This window comes from Aythya fuligula, chromosome 8 (genome assembly GCF_009819795.1).
Source record: "Aythya fuligula isolate bAytFul2 chromosome 8, bAytFul2.pri, whole genome shotgun sequence".
Classification (NCBI taxonomy): Eukaryota; Metazoa; Chordata; class Aves; order Anseriformes; family Anatidae; genus Aythya; species Aythya fuligula.
Window position 1 is genome coordinate 12395316 of NC_045566.1, and position 21478 is coordinate 12416793.

At 35.9% G+C, this 21478-nt stretch overlaps 1 protein-coding gene across 2 annotated transcripts in view; it reads left to right on the top strand.

Moving 5' to 3' along the window:
• Positions 1-20673: 20673 nt before the first annotated feature.
• PTGFR (prostaglandin F receptor) overlaps positions 20674-21478 on the top strand; it is a 52604-nt gene continuing 51799 nt past the window's right edge. For both annotated transcript variants that reach the window (XM_032192461.1, XM_032192463.1), the window contains exon 1: positions 20674-20695. The gene's annotated coding sequence lies outside the window, so the exon portion shown is untranslated. The remainder of the gene's footprint in view (positions 20696-21478) is intronic.

Genomic DNA, 21478 nt, shown 5'->3' on the forward strand with positions numbered 1-21478 from the left:
AAATCTATCATGGTTGTTCTTGGAGTGAGCAGATAAAGGGCAATATAATAGGAATTCTACCATGGCCGTTGGAGTGAGCAGATAAAGAACAATGTAAATAATAGTACTCTTGAGGATAGAATCTAAGTAACAGATTTAGTCATCACTGGCGTAGTACATAGATCAAAAAAATAAGGCTAAAAGGATTGAGGTGAGTCCCACTTTCCTTAGTCTTGTGAAGCCATGTATGGCAATTTTTTACGGTCTGTGCATCTTAAGAAATGGTAATTTCCAGCATGGAGACTGAGAGAAGCACAGCTGGTTAGTCTGGAGGTGTGATGGCCTAGCGGGGGAGCGGGTAAAACTGGGGGTGAATATGTAAATCCCTATAGTTAATTCCTTTCTGACATGGCTAAATAATGGCCACTTTCTTCAGAATATGGATGGAAATTTTTGTTTTGCTTCCACCTAGTAATGACTCCCATTCCTGTGATCTCAATACCACAAAAATAATCAATTTACGTTGGCAACTATTTCAGGACCAAATTTATATTAAGCTTTTGCTTCAAGGGAATGCCATTGTCTCTCACTTCACCTTAACAACACTTGAATTCAGATCTGAGTCCTTATTTTAAAATACCATTTAGCATGGGGAATAAGAGTTTTCTGAGGCCTGTTTTTTCTCTATTCACAGTCTGCATAAATACTTCGCAAAATCAAGGCCAGAATGACTAATTAAGTGAAGATGGAAGAATAAAAAAAAAAAGTAATTTCAAGCTTTCAAAACAACTGTTTATTGTCGGTACCTTGAATACACCAAATCATTTCTTCTTGCTTCCTTGATGAGCTTTTCAAAAATATGTTTTCAATTTGTTCCAACACTTCACATTTTTCCCTAGAGACAGTTTGCACTGATTTAAGTGGCAATTTTGCTTCAGAGGAAAATATAGTTGCAATTCTTTATATCATTACTTTTAGTGATTGCAGTGGTTTGAAATCTCTTTCTTTTGTGCTTTTCCTGTGAAATTCATTGCTGCCTTCTTGCTCAAAGACTCTTGTTCCTTGCTCGCATAAGTTTTATGACGTTGTTATTTTTATTCTTTAAGAGAGGTGCTATTTTAATCTGTCTTTACTGCTGTCTAAACTTTCAGTCTCTGGTAATAAATATATTCTGTCAATTTTCCACATACAGTTTGATATTTCACTTCAACCCGCTTCTGACTTAATTTAAGAATATTATTACATCATGCAAGATAAACTAGCCATATTGGTGATGTTCTCAACAGAGAAAAGCAAGCATAATCACTCATGCTTTTTAATATCAGTTTTCCTTTAAAAATGCTTCCCTGAATAAAAAGATTATGCAGAATTACAACTAAATGAGTATGGAAATTTTGCTTGAGTTACTGACTTGCTTTTTCTGAGTCTGCATAGTGCATCCTGCTGCTGCTGATGCTGAAAAACTGCTTAAGTACAGCACCTAACAGCTAAGAAAAACTTTAGAAAAACTAGATTTAGTTGTTTCTCTTGATTAAATGGAATTAGGCCAAGAGCTTCCCAGGAGAAAGATCTAAGAAATTTAGGCTTTCCATAAAGATGTGCTACTTTCTGGAATATGATTTGAGATTTTTGGATCAAAGAAGCATAAGCTATAGTCTAGATTTTGAGGTACCACCTAATAGGGAGATCTGAGCACAGGTTACTCCCTGCTTCTAAGCCTTTCACCACTTTTCTCTATTTCAATTTCTTTCTGACACTCTCCATTGCTAATAAACCCATGTAACTAAATTATTACTATTTATTGGATTATTAGATTACTGCCTTTTTCATTGTATGACAGTTTATGTGAATAACAAATATGTTGTGCATAGTCAAATTAGTGTGTTAAGATCCTTGTGGTTATGGTTGTATTTTAGTAAATAATTTTTCTTGTAAAATGTCAATATATTATTTTCATAATTAAAGTGTAATGATTTACTCTTAAAAACCAGGAAGAAAGCCAACTGAAATCTTGTAATGGCTTTTCATTATATTCTTAACATTAGTTCCTTACCTAGTTGCTTTATTCTGCTGTTAGCACAGAATTGTGGTCAGAATGTGGTTGTGCATGTGGTGAAAAAGAAAAGATTCCAGCTTGGAGTTTGCATGATTTGCCAAAATCTCAAATGAAAAAGATTTTAAATAAGAAAGAACTATGTAAAGAGGAATTGATGGAACAAAAGAAGGAACAGAAACAGGAGAAGATAAAGCTACAAAAAGAAATGATGATAAACCTTCCATAAAAGCTTTTTTTTTTTTTTTTTTTTTTTTTTTTTTTTTCTTCCTTCCAGTGGCAGAAGCATCAAAGGTGTCAGGGAGGGGGAAATGCAGAGTGTTAAAATTTCCATAAATAATGAGACATTAATGAGACATTTTGAAGAAGAAAAGAAGGGAGAGGATACAACGCAAGGAATGCCACAGAAATCATTACTGACATTAATGAACTTGATAGCAAAATGGAGTAGTAGGAAGCTATGAAAGACCACATAGCTTTTGTGGGGAGTGCTTGAGACAAATGTTGGAGTATATTTTGACTATGGCTTCAAGAAGCCATTAAACAATATAAGAGATAAGTTACTGCAATATGCAATAATTTAAATATGAATCACAACCCCAAAAAAGGCTAAGCTCTGTGTGAAGAAAAGGGAGGGATTGAGGAAGAAATGAGAATGGGTCTTAAGGAATTGCTTAGGAAACCTGGCATACAGTGTTTCCAATAGTCATGTAGGATGTGTTCATTGAAATAATGGCAGGAATGATCCAGTGACAACAGGAAATTGAAATTTGGAACTTCCTTGGTCTAAGAAGGAAAGCAGCTGGTTGAAAACTTTCCACAGAGTCCTCATTGCTTCTGTTCTTGGGCTGTCAGAATCCAGCTCTGTAAACCATTTATTTTATTTTATTTATTTTTTTTTTTACAAGCTACAAGATATGGTCTATACTGAGGGATTTTCAGAAGAGGCAAACAACTTACATGAAATGCTGATGGCTGGTGAATTGTAGAATTATTCAATACAATTTCTTTACACAGACTTTGCAACATAAGGTAGTTTAATCTGTTGGAAACAAAGATTTTGGTTGGAGACTTTAAAGCTGTCTTCAGTGTCTAATATGTCAGGAGAATACTATTTCTGTTTTAGGATGAACAGCTGTATCAAAATGCTTTTAATGAAACAGGAAGATGAATGGTTTACTATTTTTTTTTTAAATGAACTTAAAAGTTAGATCAAAAATATTAAAAGACCTAATAAACTTATAAAACATGGAAATAAATTTGGACCCAGTTCCATGTTACTTATAGATTTGCTGTGCATGGATCTAAATTGTTTACAACTCACTAAAGCTGCGTGACAACTTATAATTTGATCATTTAATGAGCCGGTGAGGTTTTAGTGTGTTTAAGCTCTCTCAGCCTTGCAGGTGATAGAACAGCTGCCATAGCATTGCTCCATCCTGAAAAGGCTTGTTCATTGATTTCTGGTTGCCACTGTAATTGCACTGGCTTCACATTCTCCCACATATAGCACTGAGTGTACTCCTCTGTTCCACAGGTCTCAGTTGTACCCAAATCCCTCTAAACCAATAGCTACAGTCGCATTAAATTCAGTAATAAACCTTAATATTTATACTATTAAAACTTTAATAAGTTTATGATGCATGGGCTAAAGAGCACAGCCACCTTTCAAGGATGTCAGCTGAGTGTACAGGGCTGGCATTAATTAAAAAACATGTTTTTTTGTAAAGGGCTGGACTGTGACTCATATAATGCATCTACCCAGCAGATATGATAGAGGTTATACAAACCTGAATGGTATGGATAAAATGCATAGGTGAGGATACTAAACTATAGAGTTCAGTGCTATAGGGTTAAAGTAATTGATACTTTGTATGTCCAAAAGCAGGTGTGATGATCAAAGGAACAATTTATTCTGTTAGATACTGTGTCAGAAACAGGATCTTGGGAACAGTTGTCTAACAGCCGTTCACATGCTTTTAGGAGTAAGACATTTTATTCTTATACGGCATGCATGCTATACAGCCACAGGTACAGCTGATCTTACATGATCTTACAGCTGATCATGTGGTAAATCAGAGTATTCTGAGTTTTGCCCCCCATCTTTCAATTCACTTCCCCAAAAGTGGAGAAAATGCAGGGTGATTGTGATGGGCTCAAAGTAAGTTGCCACATGCCAGAATGCAAGGAAGCCAAGGAGGTGCTATGAGTCAGGCAGATCCCTGAGTCACAGTACCTCCTCGGCTGGTTACTGGGATCATGCTGAAGTTCTTGACCTTACGTGAGCATTATTTTTCTGCAACTCACTGATCTAATAGTTGCAGAAGTTAATATTATTTGGTATTCTCTTGGTGTTGGTTTTACAGGGTTTCTTTTCTGAACTCAACTTCTGGGGGTGAAGTTGGGCACTTGGTTATAAATGTATGACATGAATTTTTGGGCATCAGCAGGAGATGTTTCTCTAAAAATACTGAAAGAAATATTTGTGTTTTCAAAACAGAAACTCCTGAGAACATTTTAAGGGTGAATACTCCCATACTCCCCTTCTGACATGGAACATGAACCTAGTGTGTGAGACGTAACCTGATTTATACCTAGACAGGCAATTTGTCCAGAGATTAAAATAATCAACTGGAAAGGTGAGGAAAGAATAAGAAGTGCTGGATGATATTGCTAGGAAAGCTGAATTATAACATTGTATGTAGCTTTGTGGACAGTGTTCTCCACTGCAGAATTCACTCCACAGTTTATATGTAGCTCCATTATTGCTAGTAAAACTAGATGTTGATGTAAGGGCCCATTCCAGAAACCAGTGCAGTGCTCCTAAAGATGCCTATACTTGTATCTGTTTATCTGTTAATAGACTTCATGGAATATGTATTAGTCTAGTGATTACAATGTTATCATTTTCCTTCTGTTACAGAAGGTGGCATCTGTGCCATCAAAGCAAGTGTCTGTTATCATCCTTCTCCCAAATCCATTATAAAGAGGTAAAGCTACACCTGTTCCTTTTCCAGAATATCATTTCCATGTGGAAGGTGAATTTACTACTAAAGAGACTTGTTAATAGAACCAAAATGGGAATGGGATGTCTTTACCTTTTCTTGTCTCCTTTTTATTTTATTTTATTTTATTTTATTTTATTTTATTTTATTTTATTTTATTTTATTTTATTTTATTTTATTTTATTTTATTTTATTTTATTTTATTTTATTTTATTTTATTTTATTTTATTTTATTTTATTTATTTTCCCAAGTGTGAAGTAAGTGGTACAGAGGGACTTAGCTGTACTGATCAGGTATTGATTACAGTTCGGGTCTGCTAACTTTGATGTGCTAGCATCCACAGCCTGTGGATAAAATATGATAGTGACATCTCATAACTGGATCAGGCAATTCTCTTTTTGAGAATTGAGACAAAGTAGAGCCAGCAAGTCCTTGCTGAGATACAACAGTAAACAGTGTTGTCACTTTGTGCTACCCTTACTCATCCTGCAAATGCTTTCCTGCATGTGCTTGTTAGCAGGGGCAATATTAATGACACTGGGAGTATACCTCAGACACGCTACATGCAAAAAGCAAGGACTATCAGACTTTGTGACTGTTTCAGACAGTGTAACCACAAATAATCAGTCTGAGGGGTTGTGTACCCAGTTAAACAATGGTGTGAGGTAAAAAGGCATTGTGTACACAAAGTAGTTTCAGCTAATTAACACAGCTTACAAAATAAGAGCAGAGATGTGGTAACCCATGCTTTGTCATGTGTCAGTACCAAGGTCATGTATTCAGTACTCTCCAAGCGTTTATATTGTCTAAGAGCTACTAGCACATCGATGTTTCTTTGAGTCTGTATCTTCAGCAATGTGGTAGTTGGATTAAGCAATTCTAAGAAGGCCAGCTACGTTTTTCTGTGTAGAGATGAAACCAATGTAATGGTTGGAATTTTTTATATGGTGTATGAATTATTGTGGTTTGTTCCTATGATTTCACATGGCTTGAATTATATTTCATTGCTGTGTGGGTTTTATACTAGTATTTTGGAATGACTGTTTGATGCCCATTTTTGCTATATGTGTAATTGAAGAGGCTTTTTTCCATAATCATCATAGTGTTCCATCTTGTTTCTGGGATTTTGAAATATTTTTAAGATTAGGTTAATTAAAGTTTTAAGCAAAGAAAGGCATTGATTTGCCTGTTATCAGTCAGTAAGTAAATTAAAAAGGTTATATTTTTGTGATCTTGGTATATCTGAAAGGCATTAGGATAAAAACTACCTCTCTAAAAACCACATATCTAGTCCTAGATTCACTATAAATGTGTCAGAGACAGGTACAATACTATTTTCTCCTGCTCTGACCGTGGATGAAGCTTGAAATTATAAAACTAACTTGACTCTCCTGCTTGAAACAAGAGAGCTCCATCTATTGACACCATCATGGGATCCTGGCCACAGGAAGCAGGAGGACAGACATACACAAAGGGATCATTCGTCTCCTTTTATGTATGCCTTATGCAGTAAGAAAGAAACAATTTCTGTGCTGAGACAGATATAACAAACTGGTCTTGAGTTGTTGTTTCAGGTCCACATTATTTGTGCTTTGGAAGCTTGCTTTGCAACCACAGACTTGGGCATTTTTTAAAAATTATTTCTATTTTTTCTTTAATGCTGCCAGTCATGGTACAGAAGTCTTTAGAACACTGTCACTTTTCCCACACAATATCTATCTTTTGCTTAGTGACTGATAGATAATTCATTTTTGATGCTTCTCTCTCTCCTCAGACTGTACTGCCATTGATGGTAGTTTTCCAGCGGGAACATTTGTGTACAACGTGAAGTACTTATATGACCAAGCATTTTCTAAAGTTCATATGATAATGAGTACTGACTTGAATATGCCTTGATCCCCACGGTTCTGCATTTCATTGCAATTTCCTGAACCCTCCAGCATCTGCAGTATTTATTTTGAAATACATATGTATGTCTTTCACACACTATATATGTATTGATCTTCCATGGGGTTTTTAGAATTGCCTTTTTAGTTCAGTTTTACTGAATTCCTACTGAAATGGTCTGAGTCAAATTTTGTGCAGAGGATTTGGTTCATTGGATTGTGGTCTTCAACAAATCTCCAGTCATAAGTACTATAGCTAGTTGCTATATTCTGATGCTTTGGTGTTAAGAAGTAGATTTTAAAGCAATATAAATAAAATGGCAAAGTCCAAGACACTTTCATTTAAAAGAATAGAATGTTATTGCTGTATTAGCCAAGAAGAACAGCATGTGTGGAAGTCATGTCATTTTATAATCTTTTCTTGCCAGAGAAGATGCCTGTAATTTTCAGCAATTATTTTCCTGTATTTTACAAACAAAATTAAGCTATAGCATTATATATTGTTCTAGGTGCAACATTTATGTAACATGTAATTTATGTATGTCCCTCCTGAATTTCTTTCCACATCCTGTGTTGTCTCATACTCACTCTCAACTGGAAATAAAAAAGAATTGCTTCATTGATTTGCACTTGCTTTGTAATTTCTTGATTAGATTAGAACATTCCCTTTTCCAATTTATTTTAAGTTTGAGAAAAAGGATTAAAAAAATGAAATGCTAAGTCTGTATTTCTTTCCATAACAGTAATGTTTTCCTTGGCTAACATTCACTATTTTTAACTTCTGTTCATATATTAAGTTTGTTTTACTCTGTGGGACAGGACTTCAGAACATGATGTTTTCTGACTACCAATTGAATAGTTGCTTACTAATATATCAGAAAGCTATTTATAAAAAATAAAGTAAGTATGGCTGAATAAAAGAAATTGTGAGTTATTTACTACACAATAGTATTTAAAAATTGGACAAAAGGCATTTTTTAAAAGGCCTTTATGATCAAAGAATATGTTATCAAATTAATATCTGCAAACATAAATATTTGTATTTACTTTTGTGTTGACAGTGTTACATCACTAGTAACATGTTTGTCACAGGTGGAGCCAGTGCTGTCTCCAGAGCTAACACTGCCTCACCAGCTTGTTGAATCCTAGTTCCTCATGGTACATGTACAGCCTACTTGAATTCAGGCATCCAATTTCAAACTTCAGTTTGAATAGTGGGAAAGTTAATGTTAAGTTAAATGAAATTTATGATCTAACTCAAAGGGAAAAAATGCTAAAGGGATCAAGGGCATCTCTGCTCCTACAGAAGACAATCTTTTCTTGGTCCAGCTATGCCAGGTAAAGAACTCTCTGGCCCATAACCCTTCATTCTTGCTTCGACTTCTTCCACTGGCAAGTGGAGGAGGTAATGTGATTGCTTTCTCATCTTATTAAGTAAACTTGCCATGGTAACTCTAGCCACTAATGTTTTTCTTGAAACTAACTCTGAAGTACCTGGAGTCAAGATTCTGCCCCACTGCAGAACCCAGTGCTCAAAAAAGGAAGGTGGTGTTGAGCAGCTGGGCTAGTTCTCTCTCATACAGAGCCAGCTGGATCTGAAAGAAGGTATAAGTCCACCTCTTTCACTAAAGCTGATGCTATAATGATTTGGTGTAGCCCCAATTATGCTGCTCAGCTCTTTGCATTTACACTGCTTTTCTCTTCTGGCATGATTAAGAGCTGTATGAGTTGGTGCCAGTGGAGAAATTTATGTCCAAGGTTTACTTAGTCTAGTCTCTCAGTGAATCTCCTTTTTAATTTGGTGTGAAGCTATGTGTTTCTGGAAAAAAAAACGGTCTGAGAACTCTTGGGAAATATTGCAGGCTCCATGGTCCAACACTGAAAGCTGGGAGGGATCATATCTCCTCAAGTCAAGAAAGGAAAGCTCAAACCTATAACAGACTGATGAAGCACATTTGGTGAAATTGAAAAGATTCTGTAGAAGTTGATATCTTGATTGAAAATGTTTTCTCCAAGTAAAATGATACTATATGTACAGAACACAACATGAAATTAATTTTCATTAGCAAGCATCTTGGCATTTACTCAGCTGTATTCAAAGATGTTAGAACATGCTACAGAAATGTACTCTGCTCAAAATTAATTGAAAAGAGTGAAACAGAGATTGCTTTCTTCTACTGACAGTTCTGCTTACAGCAGAAGAATGAGCCCTTGCCATTTAAAAATACATAAGAAGCTATAAAAAGAATCTTTAACCAGTCAATCTGGGACACGTGCATTTTGAAGCTAGCAAAGAATTTCTATCTAACTTGTGTCTTTGTTTGGTTTTCCTCGTTTTGTTTAGTGTTATTTATGAAAACACTGTTTGAAATCATCTATTCCTGCAAAGAATTTCTGGATGTGTAATAATGTGATAGCCAAAAAATCTGTAATTGTTCATCCTGCATAGTCTCTAGGTTTAATTCCTTTCAAAGGTCTGTCCAAATTGAAATGTTTGGCTGTGAGTTGCTAGTCATGAAGTAGTCTTCACAGGTTGAGAGTGGCTGGAAGAGCAGTATAATGTTGTAGGCATCCTCATGTCAGATATACAGTACTGGTTCCCTGTACTGGGAATCACAAGGTACCATTCACATGGATCCTCCTCTGGATCCTTAGCTGTAGAGTTATTTTGTCCACGCAGCTTGGGCATCTTGGGTATATTCATCTCAGCTGTGTCTAATTATCTGGCCATGGTAACAGTCAGCACTGGCATGCTGTACCACATGCAGGTGCTGTGCTTCTACAGAACAGCCGCTCTGATAGTCATTAGCACTTTCCTTATTGCTGCTTAAACCAGATAGGCAATAACAAGATAAATGTTTCACTAGCTTGAGTTCTTTTCTGAGCCTTGATTCAGACAGAGAAATGGGTCCAAAATCTGGGAAACGTGGATTTAGTTGGATTTGGCTTGTCAAATCAGTCTCACTTGTGCCAAGGTAGTGCTAGAATTTGGGGAACCGGTCCTGGGGAAGGATTTGATGGTGAGATGTAGCAGCCTCCAGCAGTGGGAGAAAGGTGCACGCTGATCTTTGAGCACCTTGGAATGAGAACCTTCCACTGCAATGGAAGAAGATTAGCATAAAAAGCAGACCTCTGTCCCTTTCCCCTGATGGAAGCATGTTTGGGATGATGCCTGCTGAGCAGTCATTTCATCAGAAGAAAATGGGTTCATCAATAATGACCCAGTATAAGTAAGGTCAAGATGTGCTGAGTGGCTGGAGAGGGTGCTGCAGGACAGCTGGCCTTAGTGTGGTTTGATAAGAGCTGGAGAGAGAATTTTTCTTTTAAAGGGAAGCTTAACTTACAGCTTACGGACATCTTTTTATTATTGCTGCACATAGCAATCACTTGGGATTTTAAACTGAAATAAGAATGAAGAACAAAACAGAGGGCAGACAACAGTATCACAGTGTTATTTACAACCTTTTTGCTGAAGGAAATAATAATACAGAAGATTGCACTTCATTATAAATTCTTCTGACTGAATTAGGAAACGTACAGAGAAGCCTCAGGATTTTAATTAACCATTTTAATTTTATTACACTTTATAAATGTATTCATTGCCTTTTTCATTGCTTTCTCAGTTGCCTTTGTCACCTCAATTTCTGAGGAACCAGCTCCAGGCAAACTTCATAAATATCCTTGCAGTAATTTTTCATGACTATTTGCCTTTTATTAGCAGATGTCTAAACAAATGCTGCAGAACAGTCATATACAGAAACAATACCTTTACTTACTGTTTTCTTCTGATACTCTTAGCAGCTCTTCTCAGGTAGAATGGTCCTCATGGTTGATGATACACTGTTGACATTTTTGTCAGGGTTCTGACTGGTAGCATTTGTACTGTTGCTGAACTACCTGGTTTTCCATCATTCTTAGACTAACACTATTTCATGACTTAATTTCACGATCAAATACTGCCAATGCTAATCAATTTAATTTCTGTGCTATTAACTGCCTACTGTTGTTAATTAAAGTCAAGTGACTAAATATGGACCGAATGCATCAATGGGAAATGTGACCCTGTGCTACTTTTTCTTCCTACACCTACTAGTCTATTTTGTTTGCTAAGGTTTTGTTTTAGGTGATCTGTAGCACCTTCAGATCTATACTGTTAAAGACAGAGAGGAATTACAAACTCCTAAGCATTCTTTCCTTCACATTACTAAGGCCTCCATCAAACTTTTCATGTGTTATTATGTCATTTTTGTCTTTTTCATATGAAATCAAGACAAAAGACAATAATTTTGAATTACCCAGTGATAACTAGTAATTCAGTTTATGTAGTTTAATAGTTAATAGTTTATAACTATTTAGTTAGTTATAAAAGGCTTTAAACTTTCTAAGCAATTTAAAGTAGCATTCTATAATGATATATAATATGATAATATTTTACATAAAGTACTCAAATAATATGATAATATTTTACATAAAGTACTCAAATTCCACGTATAAAATACTTCCAGCATTATATGCTTAAGGTTTTTGATTTGTCCACTGATGGCTAAAATGTCTATTTATATTAATTTATGTTTTAGATTAGATTAACTTTCCTTTAAATTCATTTTTTTCTTCCTTATTTATGTAACCTACCATAATGCATAAGTTTGTAAATTACATATTAGATAAACATTCAGATATCCACTTTGAAAGGCAGGATACCACAAAGCACTAAACTATTCAGTAGTAATTTATATGTGAGTGGATCCATAGATCATGAGGTAAATGCAGAAAGGACTGAACCTGCTCTTGTGGTTTACACAACAGAAATAATATTTGATGTCCACAGATGGAATGCAGTGCTCAGGACTTCATAATAAAGAACAAGAGCACAAAAGATAAAAGAACATTGAGTATAGAGGGCATAACTCAGTAATGGACACATAGTGTTTAGAAGACTAGTGATATAACAAACTAATTACGTTTCAGTACAAACGGTGCCTGAACAGGAGATGCAGTCTGAGCCAAGCTCTCAGTACATGTGGCTCATGCAGCCCAATTTACATCACACTTTTTCAGTGTGTAATTGAGCACCCTACTGTAGATCTGTTTAGCTCTTCGATCATTTCCTTGTGCAGTTGCCATATATATGCCATCCCAGAAACTGCATGCTCTATGCAGAGATGCTGCATAGAAATGAGGCATTTTTGCACTTATTTACATGCAATTAAAAATGCAGTGCCAGTCAATTTGAAATGAGTCTGCTTCTTGCCAGTTGCTTGCCTTTTTAACATTTTTGAAATGGAAATTCTATATTTGTTTTTGTCAGTTAAGGAGAATAGAGTATTTTACAAAGTATAGATCAAAATAAAGTGGAAACTTTTAGATCAACCTAAAACATTAAAATATTTTTCCATAAAATAATACAATTGTTTGGCCTACTAGTGTTGTCTTAGGATAGATACTTCAAATGTTTCACATGACTGGAAATTTACTCTTCTGGTCAAGCATTAGTATTATCATAAATTAGCAAAAATACTTTATCTTCTCTTCCCTGGGAAAATTTTCACTGAGAACCTTCAAAATAAATCTTCGCTTGAAAATTCACCTCAGATCAGAAAGATCTGCCAGATCAGCTTCAGGGGATCATCTGGCTTTTTTTAACAATGTCTTATTATATTAATTTTCCTGTCTGTGCCTTTGGTTCAGTTCACTTATACCTGTAGCAGTAATTCTTTCCCTTTACTATGTGTTCATCTGGTATTTTTTATTTTTTCTCCTCCTTTTTGGTACGCCATATAACATGTTTTCTGGAAACCAGTGAATTAAAACTGTCACAGTGTTGTTCCTTTGAATATAATCAGAATTTTAAATGACAGTAAGGGAAAATTTCCCCAAACTGCTGGAAAAGGATACGTGAGTAACTAAAGGTCTGGCATATTTTGTCATGCACAGGAAATTCTTTTTAAAGAAAGAATAAAATTTACTTTGTGATGTCTCTAATGAGAGGTTTTCTTAGCCTGAACTTGAAACTGAATGGAAAATAAATTTTGAATTGTTGGTCCAAGTAACTTATCTTTTTTTTTTTTTTTTTTTTTTTTTTTTTTTTCTTTTTTTCCCCTCTTCTTTTCAGGTGGTTGTTGGCAATCAGTGTCCAATTTTTGTCTGCTACTATATGTTTATGACAGAATGTGATGTAGTTCTAAAACTATAGTTTCATAACTATGTACAAATATGTTTATATGCTGTCTTGGATTTTGAGGATGATATTCCCCTTAAGCATTACAGAGTTTGAAGGAGATGACAAAATGCTTGTTTTGAAGAAGTCAGATTGTTTTTTCCCTTTTTATTATTATCTTTTAATTTATTGTTATTATTTTAATACTGTGTGAGTGTATTGGACCTACTAATCCCAAATGATAATGGATGAAGCAGCTGCAGAAAAGAGACTATTCTAAAATTTGCCTCTGCCTAGTTCCTTAATGAACTAAGAAACCAGGCAAGGTGGTAGCACCAAAGCATGCAGCTCTCTGGATCCACAACTGCAGAGAAACCCTTAAGTTATGTTGTTTGCTGCTGGTCCAAGCTGAAAGTGCCTGGAAAGAAATTGGGGAGCTGGTGAATGGAGATATGTAGAGGAACAGTTCTCTGCCACTGGCTATCTTGCTTGTGTATAGAAAGGGGTTGCTAACAAAGTTAGTGGAGTTGCTGGGAAAAATTTACCCTATACTTTATTTACATACATATTCTGTTACCATTCTAACATTCCATTTTCCCCAGTTCCTGGGTGAAGTTTGGAGTGTAGCAACATCGAGTAGCTATGTCTTAAATAAATAATAATAACAATATATAATAATATATAATAATACATAATAATAATAATAAGGTCATATAATATTTTCCCCTATGTTTCTGGGTGGAAGTTTGAATGGCTTAATTATTTGACATACTGACAAAGCATTTCTTTCTGACATTCCTCATCTAGCACTGGGTCGCAATAGTATCCCTTACTTTGATGCCTGCTGGAGAGTGAGAACTCGCTGCATGAAGCAACTGGCTATATCAGGAGGCTCTTCATTTGATGTGCTTGTGTTTTATTCACATTGATAAAGGGATGGAAGAGACCATATTATATAAGTGCATTCTTGAGAAATCTCTTTTTCTCATGTTCTTGCCTAATAGCTTGTTATAGAAAATATTGTTTCCAACCAGTTATCCCTTTGTTGCCTTTAGGACCAATAGATAGGGTGACAGTTGCTCCAGGTGACTGCACAATTTGTGTGTTAATATAATTAAATACAGACAGAAGCAGTTTTTAAAAACAAATAAATCCTACAACTAGAGCCCTGTGTTCCTCTCTGTGAGGGAAGTTAAACAATGATGTATCTATGAGGGAATAGAAATTAGAGATGTGATGGGGGCTATCTGCCAATGCAGTCCCATTCCAAATTGCTGTCATTTCTCCACAGGAATCTCAGGGCAGGGCTCCTCCAGATATGAGTTTTCTGTACGCTCTTTTAAAGCTCTTAATTTAGGTAATCCTTCAGATTATAGTTATATGTAATAAAATATAAGAGGGGGACACACAATTTAGAGACGAAGTAAACAAAAAATAAAATTTTAAAAAAGGCAAAAAGAAATCGTGTTGTGAATCTCACAGGATTCTTTCTTTTGTTGAAATTTTGGTTTTGCCAAATAGTTATTTGATGTCAAGGCTTGAAAATCAGAATTGTTAGGAAGATTTCTCGTGTTTTCTGTGTGAGGAATCATTATTAGCATATACAGCATTTCCAATGGCCTCATATTTGTGGGTTGTCAGTATCTCTACTGAGGACTTAATGACTTAAGGTCCAATTTTTTTTTGACTGTCCTCCAGTCCCGAGTGCTTTGAGTGATTTTTTTTTTTTTTTTTTTTTTTTTTTTTTTTTTTGTCTATGCCCATGTGTGATTAACTGGGAAATTTGTTGACGTGCTTGAATATAATACTTACTCACAGATTTCCATTAAACTCATCAGGACTGAGCAGTTCTGGTAACAAACCATAAAATATTTATGTAGAACATTCCAAAATTCAGATACCCCAAGTATGTGAGCTACTGAGTGCTGGTGAGATTATTATGTTTCAGATTTGCTAGAAGAAAGAAGTATCAGAAATACTGTGGTTACCACCCTATTGTTCTTTGCTGTGTGCTTTTTGCAAATACTTATCATATCTTTTAAAGACATCCATACTTTTGAGCTGTGTATCTTAACTGACTTGAAATCTGAAGGCTAAGAAGCTTAAATCCAAAAAATAAAGGTTAATAAGATATCAAATTTGAAAAATCTCATGAAATAGTTTCTTGGTATGGAGTGTAGCCCTTTTTAGCAAATAAAATATACTCTACATAGTTTTCATTTTTTACATAGGAGAGGAGCATTGCCAAAGGAAATGAAGGTCTTGTTTAGAGAAAAAACAGCTCTCTACTCCTCACATAATCATGTGAATGACTAAATGCATAAATGGGATTATCTGGTGAAAGGTAAATGGATTGGAAATCACTGACCAAGAACTTAGTTCACTTTAAAATACATGTGAATGATACATATGGAAATGATAGAGAGTGGCAACTGGCTTTGACTGTATGAAAAAGGTAGCTGGTCACAACAGCAGAAATTGGAGCTATGTTACCAACAAATCCTGTAACGTTTTCTCCCAGTTGCTGCTTTCTGCTTATCTCCAAGGCTGAGCTCTCAGCTCTGCATAGTCACAGATTTTACACAGAATCTCAAACAATGGGAGAGCAAGGGCAAATTCAGCAACTTACTGCAACTGCCAGAGTGACAGCAGCAGCAGAAGACAAAGCAAAGCAAAAAGTGGGTGTTAACAACAAGGACATCTAATAACTATCTGACATAGTCTAGAAGCCTGTGCTGTACTGTTCTGCCTGCCAGCATATTGATTTTAAACTCTGCATGGCACCCAGATGCTAACAGTGATGAGCAATAAATAAATAACATTGTTTTGTTCACAATGAAGATGACTCAGGATACTCAAGAGACAGGGAATGATTCATATGTGGCCTTCAGACTTCATCACTGGTAAGCTATTCTATTTGCCCTCAGGAATTCAGTAACTGGGACAGGGAAACAGTTATTAGCATGTTACTTCTGTGCTTGGCTACTCTATGTTAATTTACAATTGTTCCATGTTCAAGTGAGTTACTTATTTCCCAGGTGCTTGCAGTGAGGATATTGTGAGAAGCTGTATATACTATGATGTTTGCCTGATGGAATGAATTCTTCTACCACTACAAGGCATGGAAGTGAGCAGCAAAAGGTGAAGCAAATGAACTGTGGTCTGGCTTCTCCTCTGCTACAGGTGCCTTTCTGAAGAAACATCAACATGCTCTTTCTAAGTTTTGCACCTGATATTTGAATTACTTTTACACAATATTGTGTCCACTCCCTCCCGCCCACCCCCCTTTTACTTTTTTCTTTTCTAGCAGATATCAGAATGGAAAGGTCATAAGCCTAGTTCACTAGCTCATTTTGTTGTAAGAGAAATGCAAAGAAAAAGTGTAACAGTTTAAAGTTATCATTTCTATTGGTCTGTACTTCTTCATGGCCATGTATTTTGAGTGGGTCATAGATGTCCATTTACTGCTACATGCTCTTGTTGTTGAGTACTTGTTGCTTTCAATCCTTTTCTCTGTTCAAGTTTAGCTCTAAATTTTTCAGCACACAAGAGTATAAAGCTAGCAACCACCTTCAGTTCTGTTTCAAAACTTATTTGAGAAAGTTACAGTTCATTTACTAGAGGCACAGACTGAAAAATGGCTCGCCTGGTAGCAAACTTACACAACTGGTTATTCTGACCAGCAGCTGAAAACTTGAGGTGTTCTGATTTCTTCTGTCTGGGAGGATTCGAGGGTAAGGTTCTATGATGTAAAAGAAAGTTTTCACACAGACATGTTGCATTGTTTAAAATCTCTTATTTTTCTCCTTTTATTACAGCCTGACAATTGTGATTAGAAGCAAATGTCTGGTTTGAGAAAGCCAATTCAGGAATACAATTGCTGTCTGGCACTGTTTCTGTTTTGCACAAACCTACACAAACATGAACATCCAGCTTCAGCCTTGTGCAGTGTGGCATCCAGACGGATGTTTCTGCTGAGTCTGAGATTTTGTTTACAAATGCTTCCACTCTAAAAAATAAATTAAAAAAATCCACATACAGTCAATTAGTAAAAAACATTCATAAAATTAATGCATTTTAATATATATATTTAATAGATACTATAAAGGTAGGGATGCTATATTTTCTTGTTGGGTTTTAATTTCATTCTAACCTTTTCTGTTTCTCAGTTTTATTTAGACTTTGAAAAGGAGTTTTGACTATGCTGTCTGAATGACTACTTTTTTTTCAGCTGAAATTTTTTCCAAGTTTCCTAATTAAAAGGGCCTCCTTCTGCTTCACCAGTTTCATTTGTGCATTGCAACAAAACAGCACGGGAGGATTACATTTGTCAAACAAAATGAAAACATATTTAAGGGACAGATATTTTTTCCAAACACTAATGGGGTTCTTTGCCTAAGTCTACAATAAGAGATTTTAACCAATGTCAGTTCAGAAGCTCTGTAAATATCTAAAAGTTGGGCAATATAATAATGCTTAGTACTTTTTTACTGCCTTTCAGTTCAACTGCTTTATCACTATCAGCCAAAACATCTCAACGTTAGGTTGGAGGTTGGACTCGATGACCTTGAGGTCTCTTCCAACCTAGAAAATTCTGTGATTCTGTGAAGATTCTTCATAGGGAGTCTCAGTGTGTACCATCACCTCCAGCATATAGGTAAAGCTACCAACGTTATTTGTTCACCCTTCCCTCCTACTTCCTGCTGCCTTGGCCACCAGGTTTCTAAGCAATGTAGTCAGCTGCAGCTGGCTGCTTTGCAAGCAGACATGGTGTAACTGAGGTCCATGGAAATACAGCAACTGCCTGCAGCAAACACTGTCTCAGCTCTCAGGTGACTTCTGTGCTCTGTAGGCTTCTGGAGTAAAACTTGTGATACAGTATGGAGACAGCAGGTGTTTCCAGACATTTAGTACTTGGTAGTATGTAGCATGCTTTTGACTAAACTTTTGACTAAGCAGAAACTATTTGTTGCCTACTCAGGATGCTCAGGTTGCTGAGTTAGGAAACGAGTGTAATTCCTGCTGCATACAGGTGGGTGTTTTCAAAGAAAAAGTATTCACTAGCTTTTAACAACATATTGTGTGCATTTCTGTCTTTGCCACTTATATCCAGAAGCCATAAATCGTGTTAACATTTATTTTGGATTAGATTAATTTAAATTTGAACTTTCTCTTGTTTTTGTCTCCTTTTTCATCCTGTGATTTGGAATAACTATTTTCTCCATTGTTCCTGAAGAAATTCCAAAAGATTTATTCTTCTCAAGACAAACATGCCAGCCATATATTCTACTTTAATGTGGCTCAGATTGCCAGGTAATATCCCAAACTCAGAAATATCATATTTAAAGGGGAATGTTTTTATCAGATCTGCTAAAAATACTACATCTGAGCATGAGAAATGTTAAAATTTCTGTCTGCAAACCAGAATTAAAAGGGTCTATCTGAAATTCCCAGAATGACCTGGAAATATATGACTCCATATTTCCTAACTGCTAAATAGTACTAAGAATAGTTTGCAATACTTCATACATTGCTCAGCATGACATGCTGACATTGCTGTAGGACTGTGAACAGGTATCCAGAAGATTCTGTACCTGACACACCATAAGTAAAATTGAGAATCATCACACTTCCTCTGTCAATATTGCTGTCTATACAAGAAATGTAGCAAAGTGCACCCAGGTATAATCCAAGATCGTCTCTTGATATAAATTTGACTCAAAGGGAGTCACACATCTAAGTTATCTGAGGCCTAAAGACTTAGCTCATAATAAAAAACATTCATAGGAAAGATTGTCCTGTCAGAAAGGTTAATTCTAAAAGGTGTTGAAAATTTTTTATTCCCTCTCAAGTTGTGTTTGGATGAGGCATTTACTGTTTTGTAAGTGGCATTGTGTAGCATGTTTTTATGTGATGCAAGACAAAACACAGGAGGAGAACAGAAAGAGGAAATCAAAAGCTTATCAATGGTGAATTGAAGTAAAAAAATTAATTATATGGAAAATGAATTATAAAAAAAAGCTTAAAAGTGAAATTACTGGAGATATGGTAGTCAGAAAAGGAGAAAGTGTTTGAATAGAAAGGAATAAGCATTAAAGTAATTTTATATTTCATATGGGTAACGGTCATTCTGAATTGATGTGTGATGATCTGGGAATGGGTATGTTAAAACATGGACATTTATTTTTGTCATTAATGATTTCCTGCATGCATTTACAGTGAGACTTACTAACCATATTTTGATGATTTTGGGAGGTATTTTCACCACTGTTAGCTAATGATATTTACACAGGATGTCTACCCATGCTTCTGCTTGAAGAATGCATCCAAGTGTCTGTTGGAGACATCCCAACAGCCCCTTCAAGTGGCATATATTTTGACTAAACATGCTTTAGTTTTAGGTCATGAGATTTATGAGTAGATTGAGTGAGACTAATGCAATGCTTATGTTCAATTTTTGTCAGTGGACAAATGGGACAAATGATTCTTGATATAAAGCAGAGTCTGCCTGAGGTCTTATTTTACTTCACAGTTATAAATATCACTCTTGCCAAGTCCTGTTCATTTCCTAGAATGGTCACTTCATTTGCAATTTTGAGTTTAGTTTTGCAATGAAGAATTTTGCTGTGTGTTTTGTGATCTGTCTTTTGCATTTCCATCATCAAGCTCTTAAAAGCAGAATTTCAGTTTGGAAAGCTGTGCCTATAGAATGAGAAGCTAAAGACCTATTGCCACAAGAGTATACACAAATGGACAGTTATCAAAGTTGTTAGGTAGCTACACATTCAGTAATCTTCTGTATAGCATAAGACAAATGCAAACTCTTTTTCTCATGTTTCTCTGATGTCTCTGACAAATATTTTTGAAATACTTCTTTTGACTTGGAAGTTCTTCACAGTTATTAGATGTGCAAACTATGTGATTCAAAGTCACAGTGTTTACAGTCAGTTGATATTATATTTCTTTATGCTGTGTTTCTTGAATACATTCATAAGTCTACAAACTATTGCACGATTTCTTAACTAGTTGTTGGCAGTACTTACTGAAATCTGGACAGGAAGGTCCTCTGGTCAAAAGACATAGTCTGTACCCTTTGACTTGATCCAGCCCACTGACTTCTGTAAATATAGGCAGCCCCTCCAAAAAATAGTTATGCTTGCTTTTCAGCTTTTTCAGCTGAGATTTGGAGAAAGGGGCCAGTACAGAATTAGATATCCATGCCAGTTGTTTTTTGGAAATGTATGAGAACATTCTTGGTTTGGTAATAGTTCCTAGTTGAGTGACTTCCTAATTTAAATTTATTTGTATTTCATTTCTCATTGATCTCCATTTGCTCAACTACAAAGTTTCTTGGTGTGCCATGTATCCACAGCTTGGCTAATTTGTAGCTCTGCCGTTTGATAGCCGAGAACAACATGAACCATCTTTCTGGGTCCTTGATGTGTCACAACATTGAATTTAGGAAATAGGAAAATGATTTTTATATCCAGGAGTGGATGACATATGATCTGTGTCTTTTTTATTCTGCCTTCAGGGAAAGTGATGAAGAAATGGCTGTATCTCATAGAGAATGAGAGGAGTTTTGCAGAAAATGGCTGGAGAAAGGTCAAATTTGTGAGTATTGTATATTGTGAAATTTACATTGTGAAACTAATGAAAAACTTGTGAAATTGGCTTTTACTGAGTAGAGCAAAAGCAGAATCTGGCCTATAGGGAGAAGCAATGAGTATGGAATCAGAACAGTACAATAGCTTTATTTACATAAAAACTTAGTAAAACAAGCTGTGTTATTTTAGCTAAGTCTGCCCGATTTACTATCCAAACACAATAGTTAATGATACATAATTGGCATCTGATCAGTACCACAGAAGTGGAATGTTGTGCAATGTTCTGCGTTAGGAGCACTCCCAGTGCATTACCAGCGAAGCCTGCTGCACAATGCTGACAGAGAGTGCACACGAGGGAGCAGTAGCCCCAAATGTGCTTTTGGAAGATATGGGATAATCCTGTGTTGTAACAGTAAAATCATTGTGTTTATGACCGTCAATACTCTGCTCCAGAGGCTGCTGCCTCTGAGTTAGATTAAGGCCAGGGAGCAGTCTAATCAAAGGCAGCCCGGGGTTGCTCACAGGCATTGGATTGTCATAGTGCAGGATGCTCGGTCAGCTGCCATTACCCTCCCTTCTCCTGCTGTTGCATCGTGTTCCCACCCAAAATAATGAACAGCACCAAGGAGCCTGGCTCTGACAGAGGCACTGCAGTTCTGCAGGCACTGCTGCCAAGAAGTAGAAAAGACCTTGCTTTGCTCAGAAAAAGTGGGAACAAACATCATATACAAAATACTTCATCTTCTGACCGTAATTTTCTTCCTTACTCCCTTGTTTACTTTGCAGTTTC